Consider the following 5762-nt stretch of genomic DNA (forward strand, 5'->3'; position numbering starts at 1 on the left):
CCCCCCCCCCCCGGGTCTCATACACCTAGTTAAGTGTATGTACGCGCGATACATCTGGACAATATTTCTTATTTGTACTCCATGTAGGACAAATAAAATGATATTAAATTTTTACACTAATAACTAAAGAAAAAAAGTGAGAAAAATGAAGAAAGGGTAAAAGGCAGGCAAAACGTTAGAAGTAAAACATTTTGCCTTTCATTTTTCTCTAAACCCTTCTCTCTCTGTCAAAAAATTTCTCAAATGTCTCTCCCAATGTCACTTCTATTTACATTGAAATTTTCAATTTACGATCTCTAAATATCTGATAATCGAGTTTTGGTGAGTTGTTGAACCTATGTTGTTGGTTTTGTGGTTTAATCTATGTCAGTTTTTTCCAATAGAGTAGAATAAGATTTCAATTGTGGTGTATTTCTGATCGTTTGTGATTTCTTCTCCAGTCATCAAGCTTTTTCAATGGTCTTCTCCAACTATTTCAAACAGACAAAACCAAAAGGTTAGGGATTTCAAGCTTTACTTTTAGATTAGGGTTTTGTGATATATAACAAAGATGAATATCTTTGCTTTCTATCTTCTATTTTGTTGAGTTAAGGCTTTAAAAATTGAACTTTTTATGTGTAAAATCAGTAATTTTGTGCATGGATGGAGTGTAGGGTTTTCTGTAATAATTTGCAAAATTTAGGGGTTTCTTATTTTTATATTTTGGGGTAGTCTGCACGTACGTTTAGAGAGACTTTGACCAAGTATGCTGTAAAGAAAGGGGTTCAACTAGACAAATATAAGAATGAGCCACGTAGAGTTAGGGTAAAGTGCAAAGATAGTTGTCCTTGGATGATATATGCTAGCAAGGAAGGTTGGAGTTCAAATTTCACAGTCAAGACATATAATCATAGACATAAATGCCATAAGACTAACGTCAACTTTCTTTGCAATTCTAAATATCTAGATAATCATTATAAGGAGAGGATTATTTCACAACCTACCATTAAAGGGTAAAAAATACAAGATCTTGTCAGGGAAGACTTTGGTGTGTATGTGGGTAAGGCTATTTGTTTAAAGACAAGAAAAATTATTTTGAAAGAAGTCATGGGAGATCATATTGCTGTGTTTGGTAGACTTTTTGACTATAGAGATGTGCTTCTACAAACAAATCCCAGTAGCACATGTGTAGTTAAGGTAGCTGATTTAGAAGATGGTAAGAAAGAGTTTATAAGCTTCTATATATATTGCTGCTATGAAAAGGGAATTCATGTAGGGTTGCAGAAAGTGTATATGACTGGATGGTTGTTTTTTGAAAGGGATATACAAAGGAGAATTATTAGTTGCAATTGCTAAAGATGGAAACAACCATATGTTTCCCATAGCATGGGCCGTTGTTGGGACTGGAAAAAAAAAAAAGGAAACATGGACATGGTTTATGAGGATATTGCAAGAGGACTTATAGCTTAGAGATGGAAATGAGGTCACTATAATCAGTGACATGCACAAGGTATGATACCATACTGTTATTTATTGCTTTTTTACTGTTTTTATTGTTATTTATTATTTCTTTTTCTTTTGTAGGGTTCGGTTAGTGTTGATGAAGAAGTATTTCCAGCTTGTGAGTACAGAATGTGTGCAAGACATATTCTATCAAACTGGTAAAAAAAAATGAAGGGGAATTGAGAGAAGGAAGAGGTTTTGGAGTTATGCTAGAGGAACATTTGAGGCCGAATTGAAAAAGAGGCTTGATGAATTAAATACATTGGGTCACAATATTGTTGAAGATCTTATTTCATACAACAAAGAAAGATGGTGCAAAATCTACTTCAAAGAATTCTCCGAATGTGACAGTGTGGACAAGAATATGTCGGAAAGTTTTAATGCGTGGATATTGGGAGCTAGACACAAGACAATTGTATCAATGCTATAAGAAATTAGAGTCAAAGTCATGATAAGGATAGCTAAGATGAGGGCCTTTGCTGAAACTTGGGTTGATGGGATATCTCCAACGGCATTAAAGAACTTCAACACTAATGTGGAGAAGTCAATGAAGTGTAAGATTCATTGGAATGGAGAACATGGCTTTGAAATTATGGAAGGTATATTTAAGTTTATTACTTCTATTGCTTTATGGAGTTATATTTAAATTTTTTCTCATAATTTTAGCAAGGTTTGCATAGCAGCAGATTAGTTACCACACCTATAGTGATGAATTCCGCAGAAGTTAACATATGATATTGGGTATAAGCCTAGCAGGTCTTTGAAGTGGAAAGAAAAGCTAGCTATTAGTCAAAGACAACTCCAAATAAAAAGTACTATGCATAGAGTCCAAAAAAAAAAGAGCAAAGGCTATTAAGATTCAAACAAGATCTCAAATTGGAAAATCTCCATCCAAATAAACAACATAGATTTGTTCTCTGATTAAGTTAGCTTTTTTGGTGTATGCTTGGTATGTAATCAGATAATTACAACTTTCTTTTTTATAGTATTTTGTGTAGCTGTCCGATTTTTAGGTAAACATCTCTTTTGTGATGTCCAGATTTTTGTTGCTATCCAGTTTTGCTACGCAAACTTGCAATTTCCAGTGGCAGTAACTATATTTCAAGTTATGAAATAATGAAAACCAAGGAGTACTTCCAATTTCAATTAACCACATTAGCTTAATTTATCCCTTATTTACTAATACCATAGATCTAAGCAATCAAAAGAAAAGAACCAATTTTTAATTGTTACTGGAAGAGTTCTTGAAGAAAGGTCGATCTAGGCAGTCTATGTAACAACCATAAACTAAGGAAAGAAAGCATTTGGCCATACAGTAATGTTGTGATTATCATGAAAATTAGGAATAATCGTCTCATAAGATATCCTATGCTCTAAATATTATAATTCATTCTATTATTTATCAAATACATAGACACCAATTAAAACTAGATTAAATTGGACACCAACCAAAATACAACATCACATTGCATACTACACTAATACATAAACTAATCTTCAATGTCCTTCTCCACTTTAGCTCTTGCTCTTGTTTTTTTCTCTTCATCAACAAACCCAAAATAACAACATTAGCTTGTTTTGGAAATTCCAGTTTGTACCACTAAAAAAAATTATAAGCGTTATGACCTTTAACCTGCACAAAAAGCACAACTATCAAATTTTTTAATGGAAAAACCTTGAACAAACCCAACATATATTATAATCAATTTCAACCTTCTAAATATTATTTTATCATACCTTATACTTGTTTTTACAACCAAAAAATCTTCTTCCCGGGTTGTCATTTGACCATGAGATTTTTAAATGTGATGGATACCCAAATTTACAAAGTAGGTTCATCTTCAATGTCTTGGAGAAAACCGGGAAACTTATACAAAAAGAAAGAGCAATAGTTATGCTTCAATGGAGGAACTTATAAAGAGGAAGAAATAAAAGAATAACCATTAGGAATATGAAAAAAATACAAGGAAAATGTTGATTAGGGTTTTTTTTACCGTTAGAGCTGATTAGGTGGCCATTTTTATCCACCCTCAGCGCCAAACACCATTTGAGATCACTTCTTGTGCCATGTGACAGCCCGGGGGGGGAGGGGGGGGGTAATTCAAACCCTAGATAGTTTAGGGAGGAAACTAATAATTCGCGACAAGTTTAGGGGGGTGTTAAGACATTTTTCCTAATATTTACAAACTCTTGCAAACCTAATGATTAACTTTAACCCTTGTAGCAACACGCCACAGGCTATTGCGACTGCTTCAAGTTAACTTTAACTTGAACAATACAACTCAAGTACCTAGTACAGATGCTTCTAAGGAAAAGTTGAGAGGTACAACTCAAAAGCTCCTACGAAAATTGAATTAGAATAAAAGACAGACATATGGAACTGGTTCATCAATCTGGTTCATGCAGCTTCGCACTCTTGAAACTCACAAAAATTGCTCCCAAAGTGCCTTGCTATTTTGCTCTCAATTCTAGTTAACTTCAGTATATGTGTGTCACCTATAAAAGAGAACACCACTGATATATATAGAGTTAGTAGGATTAGGATTAACTAGGAACCTGATGCTAAACTCTTCCTTGGTAGAAGAGTTCTAGTTAACTTCAACTTCTAACTCTTATCTTATCTTGGATAAGTTCTCTTCAAGTAAGGAGTCATGCTCCTAATCAAATATGCAATCTTTTCGTTCATGGAGAAATAACCACTTATAGTTATATCTTGCATGTATATCCCTTTTACTTGATTCTGACCGTAACCTGTGTACATTATCCATGAACCTGGTTCACGCGTGTGTTCCTTTGTCAATCGTCACAAACAAAACTGCTCAAGCCAACAATGACTTAATGCGTCGAAGTCATAGCTTTGCCTAATTAGCTGTTTAGCTTCCAAGTGTGTGATTTCTTTAGTTAATTACTCCACAAAAAACGTACTCCATTCCTATAAGTTAAGACATGCCTAACTAGGCTACTCGCCTACTCCAATCTATGTGGACATGACTCATCCCTCCAAATATGTGTAAACAATACATTAGAGCCACTTTAAAATGTATTAATCCATACAACTCATTGCACTTTAAAATTCTCGCCGGTCACTACATTGAATTTTTTAAGCATTTCCAAAATTAAGAATAAAATTTATTTGTGTGTGAACGTTAACTAAGTATCGATGGTCAAACCAACTATACCATCGATACATAATCACTTTGTCCTTTTTTTATATATATAAAAATTATCCCTCCAGTGTCAGGGAATTTTAATTAGTGGTTCTTCACTCAAAGGCAACGTTTTAAAAGGCGGGGCGTAAGGCGTGGCGTTTTACCTCTGACGAGGCGAGTCGTAAGCCCTGAGACAAGGGGCGTAAGTCCCACAAATTTTTAAACTTTACAATTTCAAAAATTTTAAAATAGTATAAAATAAAAAATAATTATAAAAATTACATTAAAATCACAAAATTATAACAGATAATCTATTTAAAATATTTATAAAGTATAACTCAACTATGAATAATACGAAAAGTATGACATATATCATAATATGCAAATTAGTTGCAACGTCATTACAACTCAAACATCAAAAGTAACGTATTCGATACGAAATCTTATATGTATCTCTTAAGGAGTGATGAATCTTGAAAGAATTTCGATATTACAATTTGATATTTTTCTTAAAATTACTCCTTTTATTTAATATGCTTTCTATTTGAAAGAGAATTTATATAAAAACATATTTTCACAATTTCAATATGGTTCTCTAGCATCATTTATTTTTAAGTTTCAACAAGGTAATAAAGTGTTGCTCCAAAACGCACACGCAAGTATACGTGGTCGAGAAGTAATATAGGATTATAAGTCCAGACATCGTACCCACAGGGACTTGTGATTAACTATCAACTAAATTAAACCAAATAATTAATCTATTCAAGCGAATTCCTAAAGTATGAATATTTAACTAAAATTAAACTAGAGTAACAAATTAAGAGATCAAAGAAAACAAGTTGGCGAATTATAGAGACAGATTCAATGTGAGTGAATATTCTAGAGTTATGGGTTAGCTAACAATCCCGTTGAGTTTTCAATTTAAATCGTCTAATTAATTTATCTGGTTTATTAATTGACAGGGTTAATATTGCTCGTAGCCTTCTCGCGAAGTACAACTCGCCTATTCAAGCTAACCTAACGCCTATATTCCTATGGAATTAGGATTAAAAATAATACATTTATAATTCCCGTATAATAACCAAGCAAGGCGATTAGGTATATTCCTATCCTAACCGCAAATCCGCTCCC

At 33.2% G+C, this 5762-nt stretch overlaps 1 long non-coding RNA gene across 1 annotated transcript; it reads right to left on the minus strand.

Annotated features, from left to right (window-relative positions):
* Positions 1–2837: 2837 nt before the first annotated feature.
* LOC109240129 lies at positions 2838–3958 on the minus strand. The gene is made up of 3 exons (XR_002070007.1): positions 3477–3958; positions 3220–3349; positions 2838–3115 (listed from the first exon to the last, which is right to left on the minus strand). It is a non-coding gene; the product is annotated as an uncharacterized LOC109240129 (long non-coding RNA).
* Positions 3959–5762: the final 1804 nt, after the last annotated feature.

Source organism: Nicotiana attenuata, unplaced genomic scaffold (assembly GCF_001879085.1).
Source record: "Nicotiana attenuata strain UT unplaced genomic scaffold, NIATTr2, whole genome shotgun sequence".
NCBI classification, from domain to species: domain Eukaryota; kingdom Viridiplantae; phylum Streptophyta; class Magnoliopsida; order Solanales; family Solanaceae; genus Nicotiana; species Nicotiana attenuata.